Raw genomic sequence first — 27,951 nt, forward strand, 5'->3', positions numbered from 1 at the left:
AGTTGCAGATTTCTAGTAAAACAAGGTCAACGTTGATGGAAAGAAGGACTCTCAAGTAATCAACCTAAGACAAATGAAAGTACACACCTTTCGAGAGAAGTGTAAAGATTATCCAATTCTCGCCTCGACCGCGCTGGGGTGCCAATCCAGAGTACACTAAACAGATTGCTAGAAGCGTTTCAATAACCACGTACTCACAACAAAAGAGTCTTGGAGTGAAACAGTGAAAAGATGAGTTGAGACGGCACATAACATTGGAAAAGAACCGATGTGATGCCTATGAATTATAGTAAGATGGTGATACAATCCGCTGACCTTCTGTACTCAAACCTTCATCCAACTCTTACTAAAAGATCGCATAAACATCACGCTCACATGCTCACGAACTGAAGGATCCTGGTGTCAAGGTAGTGGAAAGCTACGTTGAGGCGAACACATCACATCATCGAAAAGGTCTACCAAAGTACGATATGATGGTTATGAATTGTAGCAAGATAATGAGTAGTGACCATTCAATTCAGCGTGAAGATAATGATGCAATCTGCTGCTCACCTGCACCACAATCTTCACCAACCTCCTAACACAAGACGACCCCAACCTCACACCCAAGTGGAACTTTTTCTGGTAAGTAGGGTAAGCTTATGAAAAGATTATGCTTCCAACATTTCTGTCTGAAATGATAAGAATTGGGCGCAAACGTCCACCGAATTGATCGATGGTGAATTCTTCACTGATTGAGCGAGAAACCATGTAAAGAAGGCTAAAAGAACACTCAAGAATTTGAGGATCAAAACAAGTTTATTAAAACTAAAGTACAAGATATCTGGATGAGAAACAAACCAACGAAGGAAGGTAATGATGCAGAAATAGAAATCACTGTTTATGATTATTTGGTTAATCAACACGGTAAGGTTGACTGGTTCCTTAACCCAAAAGGAAATAGGTATAAGCTCGAGAATAGTTAAGAACTGTTAATAAGGTTTGACGAGGCCAAAGACATTTCGAAATTCACAATACTTTGTGAGAGCTGTTTCAAAGTTCAAAAATTAAACATAGAACCTCTGAATCAACAGAATGACGAAGAAGAAAGATACAAAGCAGTCTGTGTAAGCATGCAGTGACACGATTGGCTAACTTAAAGTGATGCCCTTGAGCAAACCAAGGCTCAATGTCTAGAGAAGTTCAAAGTAAGGCTCGATCCTCATACAATGATGAATATGGTAGTCTCAAGCCATTACATTGAAAAGTTACAAAGCTGAACAATTAGTGGATAAAAGCACTGGTCAGTTGGGCTACACGCAAGAGGCTGAGTTCACTTCTACTGAAAAATACGTGGGCAACATGCTAGGATTTACCGCCTAGTACCAAACCCAGGTGAAGTTCAAAAAGTCTGTTTATCCAAACAAGTATGGATCTTCATCAACCAAATCCAACTACAACAACAAAAGAAATCGTAACTCCTTTTGGAAAATTGGTGGGAATAGCGTCTGCTACCGAAGAGTCACTTAAGGAAATTATCTAATTTAAATGAAGTCAACGCCTGAAGAATTTGGTATAGAGCTAACGGTCAAAGGTTAAGGAACTTGACTTCATCGTTGAGTAAGCAAGAAGGTTACTGATAGAACAATCATCGAAGATTCATTCTACCGATTCCCACGAGTTTCTTCAGTGGTAATGAGCCTGAGAACATTGATTTGCTCCCGCCAACTACCACTTACTAATCGTCATCACCACTAGCGCTTACTTGCTTTCTCAAACACGCACTTCGAATATTTCAAGTAGTTGCCACTGCAAAATGACTCTGCCCGCCATTCCTAGGGAACGCATGTCGCAGAGTAATGTCATCGTTTCATATTTCTAGTTGATCTCAACCAACTCGTAGCATCAAGATTTTTTCTGTTTCCCGGGATTTCGATGTAGAGCCGACTCTGCCCGCAATTCCTAGGGAACGCATGTTGCAGAGTGGCATCGCCATTTCATATCTACAGCTGATCTCGACCAGACTCCCACAAACTGAGATTTCTAGAACACGTCACTTCTAAGTAACACTAACTATGCCCGCCATTCCCTTAGAATGCACGTCGTAAAGTACAAAAACCGCTTTAAACCTTCCAAATTCAACTCACTTAGGTTTTTTCCGTTTCTCAACACTCCTAGGTAAATCCAATTATGTCCGAAATTCCCAGGGAATGCACGATGTAGAGTATCGATCCGATGTCGAAAGTCATCCAACAATCCACTTCATCACTACTGAGGCACAATCCCGACACGAATTCTTGTATTTCAAACAGAAGGTGAAAATTCAAACAGAGAAAGGTTTGCACAACTATGTCGAAAGACACCAAATCCGGAAGTCGTGACATCCAAATGATGTCATGACAGACACACTACTACAGTAACAGAAGGTCCTAAGTATGCTCTGAACAAAACCACGCTCTGATACCAATCTGACACGCCCCGACCCCGATATTCCCCGAATACCAGGATAGGCACGTGCTGGCCGACACCCGAGGGTGACGAAAGCCATTTATTGAGAGCAAATGCTGAAAACAAGGGATAAATAAGGTTTATAAATATAAAAGAATAATGAACATGCAAATAAGGACCGTGTTCAGAGCACATCACTAATCTAGAACACTAAAAGAAAATAATATAAAAATTGAATGAAACGAAGGAGTGGGTCCTACACCGAGAGGACTCGAAGATGCCGATGCGGAAGTGCCTGGACGTCTGGATTGTATGTCTCGATTCTAAGTCCTGAAGGGGGCGCAAAACAAACATGAGTGGACCAAGTTGATATATATATAATAAAACAGTTATCAACATATTAACCCCCAGGTTTTATGAAAACACAAATATATAATGATAAACATAGGTTTTCCGAAACCTAGCATGTCGTGCAATGTCTCAAATCATAATTCGCATAAAATAATAATCACTAGTGAATGTCCGATACAACTCTCCAGGCCCCATGCCAGCTCCCCGTCTCTGAGCACAGAGTCAGAGGAAAATACACTTCAGGCCCCATGCCGGCTCCCCGTCTCTGAGCAGACAATCAGAGGAAAAACACACTCCAGGCCCTATGCCAACACCAAACCGTCGCTCGGGACGAACCGGATCTATCCCTACGTCCCGTAGCGGAAAGGACCACTAGGTAAGTACAAAACCAGTGAACATACATATATTGAAAATCAACTTCATAGTATAAAGTCATCCATCATCTATACTATAAAGAGGTGTTCTAAACATGTTCTAAATATCATATCGTCATCCATCAGATATTCTACAAGAACATGGGTTATAGGAAAAATAGTAATAATTCAAACTAGCCTCAGTAAGCATGTTATCTCGTAAAACGTTTCATAAAACATAATCATCAAATCATGCTTTTCATGTATGCATTTCTACTATCAAAACATGCATTTTTAGAAGGGGTCCACTCACAGTACTTCGCCGTCGAAAAGCCACGCCACTAGCGAAGACAGAAACGCCACAATTAAACGCCCCTAAGCACATAAATGGTACACTTAGTCAAACTCTACTCAAACGATTGAATTTGGGAAAACGGACATCGGAAACGGGTTCAGAACGTCGAAATTAGCCTAGGAGGGGTCCCGCACGAAAACCGAAAAAGTCAACCCCGAGGTCAAAGTCAACGTTGACCGTTGACCGGTCAAAGTCAACGCTGACCGTTGACTCGGTCAACGGTCAACGGGTCAGGTCACGGGTCAACGGGTCAGGCTTTAGGGTTTGGGTATTGGATCCGGGTTTGGGCCTAAGGGTTAGGGTTAGGGTAATTGGGTTTAGATTTTTAAGTGGGTTTGGGTTGGGCCTGAATCCCTACGGCCCAAAGGCCCACAACAGAAAAGGGTGATGGGTTTTGGGCTAACAGGCCCTAAGGCCTAATTAAAAAAAGGAAAAGGGTTTGGGCTGCAACCAAGGCCCTAAGGCCTTTTGGGTTTTTAAAAGAAACAAAACTAAAAATAAAAAAAGAAAGGTTTGGGGTTTTGGGCCAGAGGCCAAACGGGCCTAAGGCCCGTGGGTGTGGGTGGAGAACGGCCCGAAGGCCTGGGTGCGCCGGAGAAGACCACCGGAGCTTCCATAGCTCCGGCCAACTTCAAACACTTGAACTAGCCCCCGATCTAGGTACCAAAATGAAGCACTAGAGGAGAGGAGCAGTTTTATACCTTTGGTTCGCCGTGAAACGGCCTATGGTGGCCGGAAAACCCTCGGAAACCACGCACACTCGCCGGAAAATTTGGGTGCCTTCACCCGTGCCAAAGCACTCCAAAACCTTGAAAATTCATGAACCCAACTCAAAAACCACATCTAGGCAAAGTCTAACATAAGAAAAGAAGAAGAAAAAGGGCTTACCCAACCGGAAAAATCATAAAACTCGCCGGAGATACTCGGCGTACTCCGGCACCGCGAGCAGGGGAGGGAGAAAGAGAGAGAGGGAAGTAGTTGGACGGCGACGATGGTGATGACTTCCTTGAGTAGGTGTAGCTGTGGGTGTGTGTGTGTGTGTGGTTGTCACGGGTAGAAGAAGAAGAAGAGGAATGAGAGAGTTTTCGAAAGGAAAGGAAAAAGGTGCAGGCAAACCAAAAGAAAAGAAGGAAAAGAAGAAAAAGAAAAAAGAAGAAAGAAGAAGGGAAAGGATGTCACAGCAGGGGGAACAAAACAGGTGGTGGGCCCCTTGGGCTCACCAAATAAGGTTCAAAAACAATTTTAAAAAGAAAGGTATCCCCCAAACTTAGAGAAAATACAAAAATACCCATTTTCTTACGTAAATCCTGGGACGGGTTCTTACAGGAATAAAGGTCAACAAAAGTCAACCCTTCCGTCACTAAGGGTATTTTTGTAATTTTACCCATTTAAAACGTAAATTTCGATATGGGTCGTTACATTTTTAAGGTGTTTTCTATCCTTGTTTTTAATAATGTTTTGTTTATGGTTGTTCACAACTAGTTTTGTTTGCTAGGGCGAGGCGACGAGCCTTAGCATAATTATGTAATCTTTATTCAATTGCTTATAATGTTATGCATGCTTGCTTTGAATTATTAATCATTGTGTTTAAACTGTCTCTATATCTTAATGCTTAGCTACCATTAAGATGTTTAGATAAGTAATCAGATGAAATTTGGTCGGTATATCACCGGAGGATTGCGTATTGTTTCTAGTGGTTAATGATTGTAATTTCACTTACAATGAATATCACGTCTTAGGGGTTGCATGGTTTTTTCAAGGGGTTTTGACAAAACTTAATGACTCTTGCATGTCGATATTTGATCTGAATATCATAGACGGTTGCATGTTAGATATACGTTCTTGCTGGAATATCACGAGGAGAATATGCATTAGCAAAACCTAACCTTCATAGTTGCTTGTGTAATTCATAAGTAATTGGTAAAATTACATAAGATTGTCATGGTAACGGTGGAACCCTAGCTTTTACAATTTGATTTTCAAAACGTTTCTTTTTGTTTTCTTTATTTTGCTAGTTTCTTTAATTGTTTTAATTTAAAATTATTTTTATTATTTTAAATTCCAAAATCAACATTTTCCCAACTTTGTTTTAGATAATTAATTAAGAGTTGTTTTTAAATACAAATTATTCATTCAATCCTTGTGGAAAATAACCTTACTTGAGCCATTTATATTACAACTACCGTGTTCTCCTGCAAGTATTTTTAATTGTTTTTATCCCTAATTTTGCAAGTGGTCAAAATCCTTTCAAGAAATTGGTGTCATTGCGGGTGATTGTTTGGATTAATTTGTGTTTATCTTATTCTTAGTTAATTATTTTTGTATAAATATTTTATTTATGTGTTGATTTTATTCTTTTTTTTTTTTTTGCAGGTTATAGTTTGTTGATTTTAAAAGCCATCCGTTTTTTTACAGTTAAGCTGAATGGGAAGAAAGAGTTTTTCAACTTGTGGATAAAGAGAGTCGGTGCTACACTGAAGAATGGGCATTGGGTCAGAAACGAAGGACACGATTGAAGCTCATCTCGATTTGGAACAAATGGGCATTAGATCATTCTTGTAGATGAAGAGAGTCGATGGTACACTGAAGAAAGGCCATCCGTTTTTTACAATTAAACCGAATAGGAAGAAAGAGTTTTTCAACTTTGTTTCTTCAATAAAGTTTCTATATGGGTATGCTTCCAATATCTCGCATTGCGTGAACGTGAAAGGGTGTAAATTTTCTAGAATGAAAAGTCATGATTATCATGTGATACTCCAAGGATTTCTTCTGGCCAAGGTTTCCCCCAAAATTTAGATGCACTGCCAAATCTAGTGGAATTGAACATTGATATGAAGTTTAAGCAGTTAATCCTAGGTGGTCATCCTCAATGATAGTGAGCAATCATGTCTCAGACTTTTATGTTCGGAATTGGGATTTGAGTCAGACATTAAATTACAAAAGATGTTGAACTTTGGTATTGCCTTTGTTCCCTAAATCTGTATATTGCCTTTGTTTCCTATATCTTCTCTGCAAGTGATTGGAGTCTAAGTGAGAAAATGGCTCATTTCTTACGTTTTATCACATGGCAGCTCATTTAGAAAGGACCAGCTATATATCTTAAAGATATCTAATTATGATAAACCCATTGGGTTTGGCAGCTCATTGGAGTCTGTATATTGTTGTTGGTTTGGTTCATCAACTACTAATCACCATCAAATGCTCTATGCATAATAGCTAGCATATATTCGTATTTCTTAGTATATATGTGTGGATATATATAAGGAAACTAAACGAACCTAGCTTTCATGGCATGAAACTATACACACGTGTGTATATTTTTATATTTATTGTTTTAGCTAGTTCAAGTAAACATGTGTTTGGAGTTGATAAACCAAAACTACTTTTGAATTAGAATTGTTTCTACTTTTGGGAAATGATATACTATTAGGGGAAGTTTTGCCAAATTTTTTGTAGAAATTTAAGATTAGGGTTTTCACCAGTGAAGTTATTTTGGGCAACTAAAAAATACACCAGGGGCCTAATTGAATGCTAAAGTTGGCACACAATGTACACGTGTCCAATGAATTGATCAAGATTGCGTATGACTTGCGACATCGTGGAGCGGCTACCTCATAGCAGCATAGCAACATTGCTACCAGCTATGGTTTTCTTATTCGGTGGCATTGTCCTATGCAGTGGGAGTCTTGGGCATAAATTCCTGAGAGGACAAAGAAACTAGTGCGGCATGAGTTGTCGGTTAGTGTATTAATTTTTAGCCTTTATAATTTTTTAATTTTGTTTACAAATATTATAAACCAAAGTATATTATCTTAATATTATTAAATTTTTTACTGTTATTTTACTATTTTCATATTTGTAGGTCAATAATAATCTTGAGGACATATCCCCCGAGGCCATCGCCTTCTTAGAGGAGAACTTAGCAACCCGGTACAAACATTGGAAGTGCGAAATCCACGTACAATTTAAGAAATGGGATGATCTGGAGATTGCTCACCTAGAGGGTTGCTCAATCAGGTTGTAGGAGTGGCCGAAGGATTGGGAGTGGCTTTGCAAACATTTTACGAACACAAAATTTGTGGTATGTACATAATATTTTAATAATAATTTATTATTGTTTTTGTTATTTTTTTAAGCTTTTTTAATAATTTCTTTCAAATAGTCGCACTAACAAGAGAAATTTGTTGCTAGCAAGAAAGCTTGGGAGTCAAAGAAACTTTTCCACCTTTCTGGTTCGATACCCTTCTTGTATAGGGTTAAGGTGCGATGTCAGGTAAAAGTATATTAATTTTTAAATTTTATACAATTTATTTTTTATTATTGATTAATAAAATGTTCTTAATGTTTTTTTTTTTTTCCTTTAGGAGGGTTCTAAGTTCCTAGAGCTCGACATGTTCAAGGATGTCTACCTTCGACCTGGCAATGAGACCACTGAGTAGCTCCATGTAAGTATATGTAATTGTTATTGTTCTTATATTTATGAGTCATTCAAATATTAATTACATTTGTTATTAAATCTTAAATATTTTTTTTTATTATTACAAGTTTCTATGGTGGAGAAGGGCACTACTGTTCTCTAAGAACCAGCATCGCAGCTTCCCTCAGAGACCTTGACTGAGGATGTCATTGTACTCGAGGATGCAGGTCTTCAGATCCTAACTGAAATCCTGGATTAGACTCTCAGTTGTCATCATGGCAAGGTTGTTTGGAGTATGGGGAAGGCACAAGTTCGTGAGACGGGTGCCTCCTCTTTTAGACCGACCACAAGATAGGTCATCGCCCTGACGGAGGAAGTGGAAACCCTAAAAGATAAGATTACAGACCAAGACGCAGCTCGGGATGCTTGGGAAGCCCAGATTGCAGCCTAGTTTTTGGCCCAGGATGAGAAGATGAGCATGATCTTACGAGCCGTACAGATGTCCAGCCTCCAAATCCCGATGCTAGCACCTGATCTTGCTCCACCTTCGACCTCTCAGCCACTTCGCCCAGCCAATACCTAGTAGCTTGATGCATCAAACCCAGATGACTTACTTGTTGTAGTTTTCTCCCTAATGTTCGAAAAGCTTGTATGTACATTTTCATATATATTATAATAATTACTTTTTCTTGGTTTGTTAATTATTGTTTATAATTTAATTAAAATATTTATAAAAAATTAAATAAAAAAATTTTGTCAAAAAAAAGGAAGAAAAAAAGGTTTGCGCGATGACGACAATACCTGTGTTGCACAAAAGGTCTTTGCGTGACTATATTACCTGCGTCGCACCTATCTTTGCACAACAACGAGAACAAGATGCATTGCACGAAAACTTTTGCGTGACGCAGGTATTGTTGTCAATCAAAGACCTTTTGTGTGATGCATGTATTTTCGTTGCGCAAAGACCTTTTGTGCGATGCAGGTTACGCCTTCGTCACGCAAACCCTGCTTTCACGACCTTTGCGCAACGGTTTGCACGTGAGTAAGTTGTTTGTTCGAAATTACTTTTATGCCACGTTTTTTTTCTTTTCTCACATTTTTTTGAGTTTTGTATTAAAGGTCATAATTGTAATTTCGTTGATTTTTGGTTGACAAATTGAGTTCTATTACTATTTAGTTTAGATCGTTTGTTAAAAAAAAAAAAAAAAAAAAAAAAAAAGAGTGAAAGAATGAAACTAAAAATTATATATAAATAGATTGTCAAAAGTAAAAATATTTGAAAGAATAATACTGAATTATATAAAAATATATTATCTCTTATAATTTATATGGGTGATTCTATGTAAACCTAAACTGTAAGAATACACCTCGAGTATTATTGTAAGCGTATCTTGCGTTCCAAGGCGTTTAAATTTCCTTTTAATTCATTATTACTCTAAATTATTTTAAAGGAACGAGAAAAAGTTTAAACCCGGTATGCAATAGTTTGAACCCAGAAAAAGGTTGTGCTTAATTTCTCTTCCTCTGCCTACTTCTAAATGAAATTGCTTCATCAGGAACAATAATTGCTTCTAGATGAATTTGATCTGAATTAAGGTCATACGAACATCTACATAGATTCACATCAGAGGTTTAATGCTCATGTATAATTAAAAAATACCGCTGAGGCGTGGGAGCTCATATGGATACATTACTTTATTGTTCTATGGAGCATTGTGAGGAGTTGATTTTATACTATATATTTTACTCTATTCTTAGTTATAATTTAGTGGTTATTTTTGTGAAAATTTTGATATTTTGATTTATATTCTTAATGTAGGACATTCGACGTCCTCTGGAGCAAAACATGACCAAAGGATGAATTTTAGAGTGATTCTAATTGGAGGATGTTCAGGAGTCTGTTGACTTGTTCGTATCAAAGTTTCATAATTTTCTACCAAGTGGTTTATTTATCACGATGAAATAAAGGAGAAGCGCGCAGTGCTGTCAAAGACACATTTTGGGCTTATGTGGGCTTTTTGGCGTTCAAGATGATGTCTTTTGGGTTTGAGGCCTTTTACAATTATGTTCAGGACATCTTAAGCTTTAATTCAAGTTGTTTTGGCCCTTTATTGGAGCCCTGAAGATCTAGAAATGTGGCTGTTTTGAGGTTGTGTAGAGTTTGGGCGAATTTTACTAGTCAATTTAGGATTATGTTTCTTAATTTATTTTAATTTATTTGGTTTCCTAGTATTATTCTAAGACCTTTTCTAGGTACGATTTTATTTTCTAGTGGTATAAATAAGGTTTTTTAGCCATTAGGGTTGAAAAGAGGAGAGAGAGGAGGAGAGAATGCATAAAATTTAGGACGCACTACTTTAGAGAGCCTTTGGATTCAAGTTTATTTTGAAGGTGTTTTATAATTGTTTTATAATTGTTCATAACTAGTTTCGTTTGCTAGGACGAGGCCACGGGCCTTAGCAAGAATATGTAATTTCTTTTCAATTTGCTTATGATATTATGCATGTAGGCTTTGAATTATTAATCACCGGTTTATACTATCTAATTGCCGTAGCAAGAAAAGTAATTTGATGCAATTTTGGTTAGAGGTCGGTCCTTGAAATTGACGAAGGCTTCTTGTGGTTAATATGTGCAAGTTCACTTAGGATGAGTACCACGTCTTAAGGGTTGTATAGTTTTTCAAAAGGTTTCACAAAGCTTAATGAATTATGCATGTTTAGATTTGATCTGAATACCATAGACGGGGTGCATGTTTGATATACGCCCTAGTGCTCATAAGTCTAATGCTCATCCAAGAGTACAAATATACGGTGTATATTGAACAACAAAATAAAATGAAGAGTGGTAGATTGGATTTTTGAGATACGATGTCTTGGCAGTGTAAAATTGAACAACAAAATAAAACACCGGAAAAGAAAGAGAACACCAGACGATGGAAGAGCAATGGATGCGAAAGCACCATGATTGGCAATTCGTAGTGTTTAGGGTAATAAACTACAACTGAACCACGCTGAGAATCAATTATCTTTGTTGAATTTATTCACTTGTTCTTGGCGTTTTGTAATTATCTGGGATAGCTGGTCCTTGTCAAACCATTGGTGTAAAATTACCTTAGCCTAAATGAAGTAGCTAGGGCTACAATTCTGGGAACTCCATTAAATCATAATCTTAATTGCAGCAATATTTTGGGTTAAAAAACAAATCCATTGGTTAAAACCTAAAACAAATCACATGCACATTGTCTTCCGTAGGTTGCTAGAGCTTAAGCTTTGTTACTCAACTATATATAGCTTGTAATATTTACTGATTTTGTCAAGTAAAAATAAATTCCTTAAAGAAACTTAAAAATAAATAAGGAAAGAATGATACTAAAAATTATATAAAAATGTATTGTCTATTATAATTTATATGGGTGATTCTATGTAAACTTAAGTATTTACACTGTAAGAATATATCTCGTGTTTTATTTGTAAGCCTATCTTGCGTTTCAAGACGTTTAGGGTACCTTCTATTAATCCATTATTACTCTAAATTATTTCAAGAGAACGAGAAAAGGTTTGAACCGGATGCGCAATAATTTAAACCCAAAATACAAGACATATTGTGTACTTGCTTATGAAGGACCAGCTTATAGTGGCTGGATTCATGTTTTAAAAGAAGACTTACAAAACCTACTTCCAGATGAATTAAATGCCTGGTCACGAACAATACCCTATTTCTAGATGGAAATACTTTATCAGCATCAATACTTGCTCCGAGATGAATTTGATGTGAATCAGGTTATATGCAGATTCTCATCATAGCTCTAATGCTCATATAGTTAATATATATATATATTGAACAACAAAATAAGATAAGATATACAGTATATGTAGATTCACATCATAAATTTAATGCTTATGTATAATTAAAATATATGCGGTGTATATTGGACAAGAAAATAAAATAACCGGTGGTAGATTGGATATTTGAATTACGATGTCTTGATGTAATATTGAACAAAAAATAAAATAGCGGGAATGAAAGAAAACACCAGACGATGGAAGAGCGGTGGATGCGAGCGCACCACGATTGGCAATTCCTAGTGTTTAGGGTAATTAACTACAACCGAACCGCCCTCTTTAATTATCTTTGTTGACTTTTATGCAGTTGTTCTTGGCGTTTTGTAATTACTGGGAGAGCTGGTCCTTGTCAAACCATCGGTGTAAAATTCCCTTGGCCTCAATGAAGTAGCTAGGGCTACAATTCTGGGAACTCCATTAAATCATAATCTTAATTGCAGCAATATTGTGGGTTAAAAAGCAAATCCAAAAGTTAAAACCTAAAACAAATCACATGCACACTGTCTTGTGTAGTCGGTTAGGTTGCTAGAGCCAAAGCTTTGTTTTTCAACTATATACAGCTTATAATATTCACGGACTTTCTCAAGTAATCAGAAGCTATTATTCTTCATCTCTTTCTGTTTATTCTCTTCATTTCTTCCGCATATCAGTTTCTTCAGTTGCTTAGTCTCCGTTCAATCTATGGGATCCCGAACAAACGTGTTTACCACTTTAGTGATTTTATGTGTCATTGCCTCTTTCTCAGCTGACTCATCCACCGTTGATGTAACCCGGTCCGACTTTCCAGCTGATTTGTATTTGGAGTCACGACTGATGCTCCGCAGGTTTTTTTTTTTGTCAAACTGTAGTTAACTAGCTGCACACTTTTTCCTTGTATATGTATTTTAATTTCTCTTTGCAAAATTTGATAATGTAATAATATGTATGCTCCATGATGAGTTGGGTGTAGTACGAAGGAGCAACAGATGTCGCACGTAAAGGACCAAGTGTGTGGGATAACTACATTGAGAAGTTTCCAGGTGCGTCACATATACTTACTATTAGTTTGTTCTAGTTTCTTTGACATACCCTTATTTCTATGTGTCATAGTTTACCACCTATTTATTTTCTGATTTTCCTTCATTTCAGAGAGGATTCAGGACCACTCCAATCTGTCTATTGCCACCGATTCGTATAGGCGATACAAGGTGAGTGAAGACATATTAATCATCAAGTTCCCTTCGCTACTAGCTCCAAAGAAAAGTTAAAAGTGTTTTTTTCTTCTCTATTTGGCATATAGCTTACAACCAGCAATTGTAACTGTAGGAAGATGTGGTGGCTATGAAGAACCTTGGAGTCGATGCCAACAGATTTTCTATTGCCTGGACCAGGATTCTTCCTAGTAAGAACATTAACGAAAATAATGGCTTTAAGTTTTAATAGCAAACACGACTATGTACATGTTGATGTGCCCTACTTGATCAAGAGGGCCTTGATCACTACAACAACGTGATCGATGAATTACTGAAGAATGGTTAGACACTTAATTTTACAAAGAACAGTGACAGTATATCTTCATAGTTTGTGTTAATTACCAGTGATATGCCTTCAGTTTTCAGTAAGTTTTAGGAAGCCTAAGCTTGAAGAAACAATATTTGATATAATATATATGCTTTGTGGAGAATATACACATGATGAAAGATGTTCGTCAAGTTTTCTAACGCTCTGTAAATTGTAGTTATAACAAAGCAATGATCAATAACTGACCACATGCCATTAGCAATTGTCATTCTCCTATATGTTGATCGTTCGATTAAGTCAATTCTATATTTTAATACAGGCATCCAACCCTTTGTGACCCTCTTGCACTTTGACCCACCACAAGCCTTGACGGACAAGTACGGAGGAGTCCTGAGCCGCTCTTTTGTGTAAGCACCTTTTGATGCTAAATACTTTTCATCTCTCAAAGTTGTGACACTCATGTTTACCATATCACATATTTTCAGGGCTGATTTCAAGGACTACTGCGAGCTATGCTTTAAAACGTATGGCGATAGGGTAAAAAATTGGATCACAATCAACGAGCCACTGATTATGGCCAAGCTGGGTTATGACTTTGGAGTTGGTCCACCAGCCAGGTGCTCGGTTCCTGTGAAAGAACATGCTCCTCCATGTACAGGCGGAAATTCCGGCACTGAGCCATACACTGTGAGCCATAACCTTCTCCTTGCCCATGCTACCGTTGTCAACCTCTACAGAGATAAGTTTCTCGTGAGTCACACTCTGATTCATTTACCGTCAACTTCTGGAATTAACATCAAATCCATGAGACTCTTCTCTTGACTGATGTTTATTTATTATTTTGCTTATTTGAAGGGAGATCAAGGTGGTCAAATCGGAATCAGTCTGGTCGGGCAGTATGTTGAGCCATTTTCTAATTCAATAGAAGACAAGGCAGCGGCAAAGAGACTAATGGACTTTGAAATTGGGTGGTTAGTAAGAAGTAGTATATATTGCTGGAACAAGTACCGCTTGTACAGTGATTCTTGCCTATTGTTTTCTTTTGAAATCAACAAAACGTATTTTCCATAAAATGAAATTGTACTCCTCCTTATCAGGTATATGGAACCGTTAGTATACGGAGCCTACCCGAAAATTATGAGACTCTTAGCCAAGCAAAGGATACCAACTTTCACAGTGGAAGAGAAAAAACTTATGAAGGGATCCTTCGATTTCATTGGGGTCAATTACTATACTTCAAGATTTGGTCGCTACCTACCAAGAAAACCTGGTGCACCAATCGCCTACCGCAGTGATACTTTTGCTAGAGCTGTGACTGAAAGTAAGCTTATACATGACCTTATTGCTAAGGCTGGTCTGTATGTGCTTTTGTGCGTCTCTGTGCGTGTGTCCATGTGTTTGTGTGTACATGTATAAATGATCGATAGGTTGAAAGTGGTACTGATATTGTTGCCCATGTTTTTATTGTTGCAGATAAAGATCGAGTCCTTATTGGCCCTAAAGTAAGAAAACTGAGACTGTCAAAATATATTTCTCTAGTTTACTATTTTACGGGACTGTAGCAAATATATCTGGAAAACTAAATTTGCATCCCTTGCAGGCTCAAGGAATCGACTTTATATACTCTTATCCACAAGGATTACAGAAACTTCATGAACCAAAACTACCAGAGCCCAACAGTTTATATTACGGAGAATGGAATTACCGAAGCCAAGCTTGATCAATCATTGAAGGATCCACATAGAATCCAATATATTCTTCAGCATCTGTACCGGATCAAGATGGCAATGAAGTACGTAATCTATTACATGACAAAAAATTACTAATCTAGATCAACTTCATGAGTTGAGTGCATGTTTACTAGTTTGAGGAAAGAGTATCTATTTACTTGTCACTGATGTTTTTGCAGGAATGGTGTGAATGTGAAGGGATACTTTCATTGGTCCCTACTCGATAATTTTGAGTTTCGGCAAGGGTTTGTTCCAAAATTCGGTCTTTACTACGTGGACCGTAACAACAACCTTACTCGAATTCCCAAAGAGTCGGCAAAGTGGCTCCCGAAATTCCTGAATGATAATGCCTGGGAATAAATTGAAAGCCCAATATAAAAATAATCATTATCTGATCATTGGACTCTAATAGCATATATATAGGCGGTTTTATGTTGAAACTGCTTAAGAACTGACAGTTTATTATTTACAAACAATTGCAGTGTTTCATCCATTCTATTCATGCTACTTTCTTTTTTAAAGTCTTATAAACGCAGTATTACTTTATATGAAGTAACTTTTGGATTGAATTGTTAAGATATTTATAGCAAGAATATTCCAGTCAAGTTTTGGTGTATGTGAGGCCATTTAATTTGTTGAGCAGCCATTGATGCTAACTCGTTTCTGTAATATTTCAATTAATATTCTATGAAAAATTACGAAAGCAAATAGATTCAATCGTCCAACAAGAGGAAGAAGGTACATTTCTTTTGCAACCATGAAAATCAAGATCGTAACTAGAGTTGAATAACTACTGAATTTGACTATAGCATTATTCTGTTGGAATCTAGAATAATCAAGTGCGGTTCCTTGATTCTTTTAGTTTTCTTGTTTTATTAATTTTTAATGAGAATTATTGGCTAAATAACCTGGAATCTGTTGGATTTGATGGATCAATTCTATTGTGTCTTGACCCTTTTTATATCGACATAAACCCAAACTGATGTGCCTCCTTAGTTGGCCTATGTGGAGCATATGCTAGGTCTGTTATGGTGTTCATATTTAAAGCCGCTCTTTGTGCAAATGGAATGTGGGTGTGAGAATAGCAGCTGACACTACCTAACATTGGTTTTCAATACACTTATTTAGATTCTTCTTTATTTGTGTAGAAGATTGGTTGTGATATTGTGATTTTGTTTCCCTACGTGGATGACATTATAATTACAATGAGCTCTTCATCTATCATTCATCATGTTCTTAACTCTCTCACCTATGAGTTTGATATAAAGAACTTAGGTGACTTGCACAATTTTCTTGGCATTTACATCTCCTCAATCAAATCTGGGTTGTTCTTATCTAGTCAAAGTTTATGCAAGATTTGCTGCACAAAATTGAGATGTTTGATTCTAAAAGTTATGATACACCTCATTTACCATACAATAGGCTTCTCAAGAATGATGGGGCTCCCTACGACAATCCCACTGCATCTTGCAGTATTATAGGTGCCCTTCAATATCTCACATTTTCAAGGTCGTATACTGCTTTTTCAATGCACCAAATATGCAATTTATGCAAAATCCTATGGTTTCACACTATATTGTTGTCAAGCGCAAACTTAGGTACTTGAAGGGTACAATGCATCATGGTATTATTTATTCACAAAGGGGTTTGGTATTCAAAGCTTTCAGTGATGCTCACTTGGCTGGGGATCCAATTGATCGCAGGTCAACAATAGGTTTAGTTGTGTTTTTGGGATCCAATCCTATTTCCTGGTCATCCAAGAAGCAACAAATGGTATCACGATCTTCCACAAAGGCAGAATATCGTGCATTGCCACTACTTCAACTGAACTACTTGAATTCAACAGTTGCTTTCATTTATGCAGATCATAGTCATTGCACATCCTGTGTTATTTTGTGATAAATTGTCTTCGATTACCCTATCTTTTAATCCTGTTCAGCACCAAAAAACAAAGCATACTGAAGCTGATGTTCATTTATCCGTCAAAGGATTTCCAAGAAGCAACTTGAAGTGCAATTTGTGTCTTCTCAAGAGCAGTTTATAGATATACTTACAAAAGGTCTCAGTGCACCCTTGTTTCAAACACACTGCAACAATCTCATGCTTGGATTACTCAACCAAGATCCTGAGGGGGGATGTTAGAGTATATTCAATGGTTAGAGATTGTGATACTTGTCATTCATATGTAGAGTTGGGTAGTGAAGGTTGTTAGATTCCATTGCTTAAAAATACAAGTGTGATGTAATAACTTCTTCATTAAGAAATATCAAAGATAATAGATTTTCCTCTTCTCTTTCCATTTTCGAATCCTTTATTTCTCTCTCTAAGAATCATATTCAAGAACTCTCAAATTGATCACTTATGGTTAACATATACAACTTGATTAAGGAGAACCACTTCATATGAAACATGTTTCTTCAATTTAAATTGATATTCATACTGGTAATGTCCACACACTTAATGTAACGTCCCGAAAATTCTTATTTGGAATCTAAATCTGATGATAGGCCAAATTAAAATCTTGTTTACTTACTACCACTAATCACAATCTCTTTAATAAATTCTTAATTCCTCACAAATTTTATCGCTAAACTTATTTAACAAAAACATAAGGTCCATCTTTGAACTAAACACCCAATCTCTTTTCTTCTTTCTAATTTTCGTTAAAGATTAATCTCAGTTATTTTATGGCTGCATCTAACCTTCTTGTTAAATTGCCTACGTTCCCTACAAAGGGATCAAGCCAATCATAGTTCACATTTCCAATTTCTAAATCCACTTTCGATAATACTCAATTAACCGAAATATCTAACTTTCGTGTTAATAATCGAAGTACCTCAAATGTATATCTAACATTCGTGTTAATAATCGATGTACCTCAAATCTATACCAAATACGTAATTGGAATATCGAAATACGCATAAAATGGTAGCGTCGGCTTATTGGCCACGTGCCACCGCACGTGACGGTTTCCTACGAACGGAAACCTAAAATTCCGACGAACTCTAAAAATTACCAAATTTTATAGGGTTGTAGAACACAACAAGGGGGAGAACTTTTATACCTAGGCCGAAGCCCAATTCAGCTGGGAAGTGGTGGGAAAACCACTCGAACCACCGGAACCCTCGATTTGGGTAGTTGTTGATTCGCCACCAAAACAAACTTTGCTGCCTCATCCAAGTCTTGGGCCTTGCTCCTGGGGTTCAGAGGAGTCATTTGGTGGTGGTCATCGACGAGGAAGCTTGCCGGAGCCACCGAAAAAAGGTTAAAGCTATCGAATCACCTGTGGGTTTATGGCTTCGATTTGTAAGTTTGGGTTAGAAGTTTGAAATCTAACACCATAGGGACGTTGGGCTCGATGAGAGCTTTCCATAAACACCAAATCCACCTTGAACGGAGGTCGGACGGAGAAGATAGGACCGGGTCAAGGAACCAGCTCGGGTGAAGAAACCGGGTTGGCTGATTCTCTCATTCTCCCTTCCCTCATTTCCCTCATTTTCTTTTCTTCCCATTTGTGCTCCCTTATACCCCCCCCTTTTCCTGATTGGCAGCTCCCTCTCCTTTTTCCCCCTTTCTTTCCATCTCAGCCACACACGTGGCACCATATCCACACTCTAACAAATCTGGAGCCTTCCAGATAAATAATTAAATTACCGTTTTTGCCCCTAACTTCGTCCGTTAATAACTCATTCGTTATAACTCCGTTTCACAAATGGTTTGCGCCTACGCATTCATGAGATCGAGCTCTATCCAAATATGCCAAGAAATATGATAAAATATATGAGGATAAAATACGTCCTCGAATAATTACGTTTAGTTAACGAGGGACATTTTCGTCATTTCACTTTCCAAAAAAAAAAAAATTTCCACATAATCATTTATTTAATATTTTTCAGGGTATTACACTTAATTACAAGTGTAATTAAGTAGGTGGGGTATTATTCAAAAGGCTTTGGTAAAATATGATAAACTTTTTAGGCCCAACGCAATTCATGTCTCAACTTACCATTTATTGCTAGATATGTTCTCAACACACCTCCTCATGAGTGGCTTCATGGAGTTACAAGGAAAACCAATTCCCACACCTAAAACCGGTCCAACCATTATTCTGAAAAAAAACTCCCACTATTAATTGTACATTATTGTCTAAGTAAATTGTAGCGATGATCCCTTAACTTTAACCAAATTGGAGCAATGGTCCCTGGTCTCTTAACTAAAAATTCCTTACCATTGGTCCCTCAACTCATCAAAACATATAGCTATGGTTCTTTTCGTCAAATCCGTCAGAATTCTGTCAAAATGAGTTATGTTGAAATGACCATTGCTCCAATGGGGTTAAATTAAAGTTGAGGGACCATTTCTCCAGTTGGATTCCAGTTGGGTTAAAGTTGAGGGACTATTGATACAGTTTTTCTTATTTGATTTTTCATATTAGCCCCTTGATTCAACCTCACGTGCATGGCACGCAACTCATTTTGATGGAAGTTCTAATAGAGTTTATGAATAGGACCATAGCTGAACGTTTTGATGAGCTGAGTAACCAATGGTAATGGATTTATAGTTGAAGGACCATTGCTCCAATTGGGTTAAAGTTGAGGGATCATTGTTACATTAATTTACTCATCTTGTCATATGATCGATATAAGATCTTATTCTCCAATAAAATAGTATTGGAACCATTCAATATAAGAAAGATTCACTTCATAAGATTTTAACATGTGTTTCAGCATGTATATTTGAGTGATACAATGGATAGGTGTTTGAAAGAATGTGAAAGAAAACACGAAACACAAAGAGAGGGCGCAATGAAAATGGAACGAAAGTTAGAATTCTAAATAACGAGAATAAGATCTTGGTGAGTGCTCACCATGTAAAAGAAGCAAGTGAAATATACAGTAAAGAGAAAGATATATGTTTGGATTAAATTGTAATCCTCAGGCCAAAATCTTACATTTCATCGTTAATTTCAAAGTATTTCCTTCTTCATACAAAATGTAGTACATAATTAACTCATAATTAATTATTCTTGGTTAAAGGATAATATACCATTGCAAGATTCTTATTATATATGCATGATCGAATTAGTGGTAACCCAAGTAAGCATCTGTATCGTTAACACAACCATCCCACATTTCTCTACTTAATTTCGAAGCATAATCATTGTTGACTTTGACATGAATTTTGCGAAAAGCTTCATTCACTAATGCTTTTTGACAAGATTGACCAAGGTCAATGAGATCAAAGCAACAGTCTAGATCCACAGGCACTGGCTTAACGAGTACATAATCAAATACTTCTTTTTCACAACTGGGAGAAAAATGTCTCCTGCATTCCTCTAAAAACTCAGAACTAGACGGAGAAGATACTAAGATTGCAAATCCTGGAATGAACATTGCTCGTTCAATCACAAAAATGAAGATCAAAACAATAGTTGAACTATTTAATCTTCCCATTTTTCCTTCTTCTTTTGGTGTATATGTTAATGCTTTTCTTTTGCTGGAATAAAAGCTGTGGGATGACAGAGGTTAAAAAACAAGAAGTATTTATTTATATGTTGAACACTCTTGAGGATGATAAAATAAATAAATTTTTTTTTGAATTGTAACTTGTAAATTGAATGCTAAATTAACTCAATGCTTTATTGAGAAGAGTTTTTGAGGGTGACGGGTACGTACTCATAAGCATAACTGGTGGTGTTGCCCACTAATTTCTCATTGACACGTGTAAAATAACGACAAAAATAGAAATAACTCTTTAAAAGATTAATTGTTGTTGTAGGTCTATTTGACTGATGAATTGTAGAGATTGAGAAAGAGGGTGCGGTAAGCATGGAGATAATTAGGTGAATTCTAAAGTGTGATTTGTCATCCCATTGTGTCTTTGTTTATAGTAGTAGGGAATGTAGATTTCGTACCCCAATAAGATAATATAGAACTTACACGATCACATTTCTAAACTAATAGGACTGCAACACTCCCTTTTGAGTGTGTAAATACTCAAATAAATGGCGCATTAGGTCTTCAACAATGAAGTAAGTTCAGTTGATGAAGTTGTTAGTACAAAGAGCGAATGTGAGTCTCAAATCAACCGAAGAACGCATAAAAAGATAAAACTCACAAAGCCTCGCCATGGTAAAACCTAGGGTGGGATAAAAGCCTTAGACTAAGGAGAAACATGAGAAGTTGCATTAAGTCAAAACTATCATCTTCTGGACGCAAGTAGCAAGCTCACAAAGGTATGATCAGCCCATGATGGGTGCCTCGCCAAAACTATTGGAAATGTGCTCGAAAGCCAATCATATGATGATACTTTACGGACATTTCACATGTTAAACTAATCTAGTTTAATATAAGGAAAGTGTTATTGGCACTCCAAAAATCTCATTCTACACTCCTCACAAGTGTATTTTTCTTTCTAAATATAGAAAGTTTGGAGTGTAGAACGAGAATTTTGGAGTGCTAATAACAATTCCCTAATATAAAGGGCAAAGATTATTGTTTAGAACCATCTCATATAAATGTTATATGCTTAAACGTTAAGTCCAAGGAATATGTAATTGGGAGAACATGATCTAAAGAAGTTAGATTCATGATGCCATTCTCTTTCGTATAAATATCCTAAACGTTCCTGATCATAGGATTGCTAATTGGGCATTGATAGTCCGTTAAAATCAGTATGTGCTATGTCTTCTCTTAGGAAGAGTGACTGGTCTTGAGTCATTGGTGTGACTGACACCAAGACAAGCATGTAAGTGCTTAATAGAGAATGAGTCCATTGAATGCGATCAACAAGGAGTTCTCATACTCATGTCACTTGAGAACTTATGGTTAGGATAATGCAAAGTAGTCATTTGACCTGAGACATTATAATTGTCTTGTGGTTAGGTCCTTGATCTTTGACTATGTCAAAGTCACTCCGTCAAAGGGTGTCCACAACATAGTTGGGGTTAAGCCATTTAGCCATGGAGGCAAGTGAATGCACAACAAGGGATCTCTAACCTTCAAACCGTTTAAGGGAGAATACTCTATGATATGATTAAGAATCTCTGGTCAGAGTATGAATGTGATTTAGGAAGTCGTTCCAAATCACATTCAAGGTAATCATATAAGTAAACGAATCATATTGGATAGTGGACATGAATAAACTATCAAACCAAACAATGTGGTTAAGAGTATTGTATTAGAGAAAGATCGTATTGCATTGTAATCCTAAACTGAATAGGTTTTCCACCTCTTCTGGTTAACTTAGGTAGCCATGACATACTGCTAGGTGTCACTCATGGTTTGTGGAAGCCCTAAAGGTTTATAATCACTAAAGGGAGAATTGAAAGTATGTTTTAATTCACAATCGATTTGAAGGGTTCTAATTGCCCACTGCCTCGCTAAAAGGAACCTAATGGATTGTACACTGTGTAAGGTAGAGATTGAAGAAACAACAGAGATGAATAAGGATAATTAAATGGTTTAATTATTTATGACTAGGATTAATTAATATGTTAATTAATCAAACGAACAAGTTCGTATTAGACCTTGGGTTAGTTTTGGGCCTCAAGGTCCAATGGGATTTGAATGTCAAGTCTAATAACTCAAGTTGTATGACAACTTGAAAACACAAAGTGTTTGAAAGCCTAATAAACCCATCAAGGTTGGCCATAAGAGTGAGGGGTAGTGAACTTGGCTTAATTGCAAGTTTGTCACTCAAATGTGAGGTGGTATAAATGCATCTTTATAGCCATTTCATCGTTCTGGTTTTCTTTGAGGAAATTGGAGAGAACACAAGCTCTCATTTTCTCTCTAAGAGGCCGGCCACTTTAGAGGAAAATAGCTAGCAATCTTTCTTCCTCTAGGTCACTCATCTCTTCCTCAATGCTCTCCTTGGTGTGGAGACTTAGAGGGTATCCAAGAAGTCATGGAGCCAAGAAGCAAAGTTCTTCCATCCACATCCATAGAGCCAAGGAGCAAGGAGACTAAGGAAAGAAGGCCCTCATATGGGTGAATATCCTTTGCTAAGCAAAGAGGTGCTTCAAAGGTATAAAACTTTTTCAACTTACTTTGCTTTTGAGTTGAGTCTTGGTTCACCACAATTACTAGGCCTTGAATTTCATGGGTAAAGTTTTGTTTTTGAGTGCATACAAGCATGATTCCGCCTTTTAATTGTTAATTGCATCCATAGATGTTGCTTAAATGAAGTAGTTTTCACAAATATTTCCTTAAAAAACCTATTTAGGTAACAAAAAACATTGGGAAAATGCTCCTAATCGTGGGAAAAAGAGTACATTAAGATCAAGTGAGTATACTTTTGGATACTCCACCTAAGTTTGACAAAACTTCCAAATGAGAATTACAAGCATTGCTTATAAGATAATTACATATATTAATGCCTTAGACAAGCTTCTGGAAGGTAGACTTATGCAGTGATGTTGTGAAGAGGTTAGCAATGTTGCCTGCGATTAGATTGCTCGACTTCAATCTCTTGATGCTTTCTTGATGTAGATGTAGATGCAATATGTCTTGGCTTGATTTTGTCGATATATCATGTCTTGGTCGGGTGGATAAATGCGACATAGTCTTCATGCTTCGTAGTTAGTACTCAACGATGGATGAAAATTGCAGGTACTTCGAATATGCTCAACAAGAGCTCCTAATCATATCTCCGTGTGGCATAGTGAAGTGAGGTGATTCTTGGAACGATTCGAAGATTTCGCAACTAAGGTCTATATAGTGGACCACCAAGATATTGCGTTATCCTTAACGGTAAAGATGTAACCATTTGGGGATGTCCTTGTGTAGGTTTTATAAGTAACTAGTGTGATTAATGAGTCAATATTTTACTATATATTTTACCCTATTCTTAGTAATAATTTATTGGTTATTTTGGTAGACTTTTGATACTTTTTATATATTTCCAATGTAGGACTTTTGACTTGTTATGGGGCGAAACGTGACCAAATGGACGAATTTTGGAGTGATTTTAATTGGAGGACGTTTGTGAGTCTACCATCTTGTTCATACCAAAGTTTAAGATTTTTTTCACCAAATAGTTATTTTCTGGCGATGAAATAAAGAAGCAATGCACGTTGCTGGAAGGTGACGTTTTTGGGCTTAATTGTGATTTTTGGAGCCCAGGCACGCACTAATTTGGAGAATCGTTTTTGACAATTCAAATTTATTTTTTGACACGTCCCAACCCAGATATCCAAATGACACATGGATGGCACGTGCTGGCCGAATCGGTGAGGATAAAAAGGAACAAACAATACAAAAATTATGCAAGAAACAACATTGACAACGAATACACAATATTAAGAAGCAATAATAACAATACATTCAATTTAAGGAACAAACAATACAAAAATTATGCAAGAAACAACATTGACAACGAATACGCAATATTAAGAAGCAATAATAACAATACATTCAATTTAAGTATGAATGAAATGAGGTATTCAACGATCATGAATATGTCCAAAGCATACTAGCAAACAAAGGTGCCAGAGCAAAGTAAAACAACAAGTAACAATGATTGTAGAAGGAATCCATACTCAAGTGGAAAGATGCAAGGTCACTGAAAGGGAAATGCATTGAAGCTCGGATTGTAGTCTTCGTCGCTATGTCCTAAAGGGGCGCAAAATAGAAAAGGTGAGTGGACCATAATTTAGATTAATACTAATAATAGGAAAACCATTTTATTTATGAACATACTAACCCTCGGTTTTGAAAATACACATATAATACTACATATAAGTTTTATAAAAACCCTAGCATGCCATGGAAGACATCTGTAAAACATTTGTAAATCGTATCCGTGATGTACTCAACTAAGGGTATCATAGTCGCCCGAAGGCGGTACCTGTCCATCACCTGAAGGTGAAGCTGAATAACCTGTTTATCACTCGAAGGTGAAGCTGTATGAAATAGCATAACATCCACACCGACACTAGCCGTGGTTAGTGAAGTTGTTCAACACTGCTTTCGGTTGTGAAGCTGGGGGTATATCATATATCATATATCACTCCTCCTCATCAACTATGTCCTATGGCCATAGACATCTATACCCATGGTGCGTGGATGTGTTGTATGATAACCCACTAGATAAGTACCAAAAACATATCTCAACACTCATATCAAATTTAGAGCTCATTGGCTCAAAGTCTTATCTCATAAATCCAAGATATATCATATTCATAAAACCATAAAATAAATCATACTTGAAAGCCATATAAAATCATATACTCAAATCCCATAATTCATAACCTTTAGTAAAAATGTAATCTCGATAAATCATGAATATTTCGTAAACCATAATTAAAGAAATCCATAAAGCATAATATAAAACAAACCCAAATTGTGAAATATGATTGCATGCTAGGCTAATATTTTATAAAAACATATAAGTTAAGAAAGGGTCCACTCACAAATAGTCATCTACCATAAAGCCACTCGAACTAGGGAAGACCGGATCGCTTCCAACCGTTGCACCTAAACACAAAGAGAGTACATTTAATAAAACTTTACTAAAACGATGGAATTTAGAAAAATAGATAGCGGATTCAGATTTGACATGTCGAATAACCTAAGGAGGGACCACGGGTTCCCCCACGCGCCGCCATAGGGTGGCAGCTAGAAAAACCACGTGCCGCCGTAGTCTTCATCCCACTTGAATTTCACGCCTTTCCGTGTTAACCTCGTAAGTGGCAAAGCAATAGTCAAGAAGTTTTGCATGAAGCGTAGATAATAACCTGCTAATCCCATAAAGCTTCTAATTTCTGTGATCTTCTTGGGTTACTCCCACTCTGCAATTGCCGATACCTTTTAAGGGTCCACAGAAATGCCTTCAGCAGAGACGACATGTCCAAGAAAACTAATTCATCCTTAAATGTCTAGCATGCTTTGCCTTGCCCTTAGAGTATACCAAGATATCATCGATGAATACTATTACAAACCTGTCAAGGTATGGTCTGAATACTATATTCATCAAATCCATGAAGGTTACAGTTGCATTCGTCAACCCAAACGACATCACATGGAACTCATAATGCCCATAACGAGTACGAAATGCAGTCTTCAGGACATCTTCTCTACAGATCAACAACTGATGATATGCAGAACGAAGATCAATTTAGGAGAATACGTGAGCGCCCTTTAACTAGTCAAACAAGTCTTCAATGCGACGTAATGGATAACGATTCTTTATGGTCACTTGATTAAGCTATCTGTAATCAACATAAAGTCGCATTGAACCATCTTTCTTTTTCACAAATAATACAGAGGCACCCCAGGGGGACATACTAGGCTGAATAAAGCCTTTATCGAGACGTTCCTGCAATTGAACCTTTAATTCTCGTAATTCAACTGGCGCAATACGGTAAGATGCCAAGGAGATAGGATTAGTACCTGGAAGCATGTCGGTAATGAACTCAATTTCCCGTGTAGGTGGCATTCCAGGTAGATCATCGGGGAATACGTCAGCAAACTCGTTTACTGTAAGCACATCATCAACACTAATAGAAGGTTCATTCGGTGCGACTGCATAAGCGAAGAACCTTTCATAGCCTTTTTGTAAGGACTTCATTGCCTTGTGGGCCGAAATAATACTATTCTGAAGAATTCTTTGCTGTCCTAAAATACGATATTCAGCTGTCCAGATCGGGAAAAGGTCACTGTTTTTCTTCTACAACCTACATGCGTATCATGCTTAGTTGACTAGTTTATCCCTAGTATGAGGTAAAACTTTACAAATTTAAAAAGAATCAGAGTTGCCTCCATCAATACACCTTTTACATAAATTGGATAATGTCTAAACTCCTACTGTTCGGTAACTATATAAGAATATCAAAACCAATTTCGGTTAGTTGCAGGTTCACAGCCTCCGCTAACTATAATGATATAAATGAAAATGTAACACCTGGATCAATTAAGACACACACATAGCGATCAAATGCAAATAACATACCAGTGATGACGTGAAAATCCTCATTGGCCTCCTACTGTGTCATAGAGTTAATGCGTCCAGTAACCTACTGACTTGAACTATTGCTCCTGCCTCTGCGAGTCCGAGCACCTCGGTTACCATGACCTGGTCGGTTACTCTGGGTACAATTACCATAAGTCATCCCCGAACTCTACTGATGTGCCTGCCACTGCTTCCGGGTACCTGAGCTGCTCCCTTCAGCATAGCCTAAACCCGATGCAACGTTAGGGCAGACATTAGCATAATGTCTTGTACCTCTACATCTGAAGCACGTGTTTAACCCGACAACACAATCTCCCCGGTGGCGTTTACCGCAACGTATACATATCGGAGTAGCGGGTGGAAAGTGGTTGAATGACTAACATGCTGTATCAGAACCCAACCCTTCACTAAAAGATCCTGATCCTTGCCCACGTCGCTTGAAGAAAAAGGAATGTTTCGGGCCAATATTAGATGATGAAGTGTGCTTTCTAGTGCTCGGTGATTGGAAACCTCGACCCCGAGAAGAATGACCTCGAAATTGACTCTGACTGCTGGAAGTAAGGAATGATCGCTCCACTCTTAATGCTATCTGGATCATACTATCATAAGAGTCAAACTGCGCTACCGACATAAAATGATAAAACTTATCCCTTAGAGTGATATCCAGATGATACATCTTTTCCCGTTGATTCTCATAAATTGATGGAACATGTTTCACCAGACGTCGGAATCGGCAATTGAGTTCGGTCATTGACATGTTTCCCTGGCAAAAAGCATAACATTCTTGTTTTTTTCTAGCTATATACTGAGGACTAAGGAAATAATCTGTAAAGAGTTCCCGGAAGGTCCTCAATGTCATCGGTGGGTTAGAAGGCGGAGATCGTCTAACAGAACCCCACTAGGTCTTTGTACCACCTCTTAGGAAATAACCAGCGGGGTTTGCCCGCTCGTCCTCAGGACAATGCATAACCTGGAAAACATGCTCAACTTTTTCAAGCCATTCTTCTGCCTCCTCACAGGCACC

The 27,951-nt window shown here is 37.4% G+C and overlaps 1 pseudogene; it reads left to right on the forward strand.

The window, feature by feature from the left end:
- Positions 1-12,341: 12,341 nt before the first annotated feature.
- LOC103935028 lies at positions 12,342-15,444 on the forward strand (annotated as a pseudogene).
- Positions 15,445-27,951: the final 12,507 nt, after the last annotated feature.

Source organism: the organism of the source record quoted next, unplaced genomic scaffold (genome assembly GCF_019419815.1).
Source record: "Pyrus x bretschneideri cultivar Hongxiangsu unplaced genomic scaffold, Pyrus_bretschneideri_v1 Contig15, whole genome shotgun sequence".
In the NCBI taxonomy this organism is placed as follows: domain Eukaryota; kingdom Viridiplantae; phylum Streptophyta; class Magnoliopsida; order Rosales; family Rosaceae; genus Pyrus; species Pyrus x bretschneideri.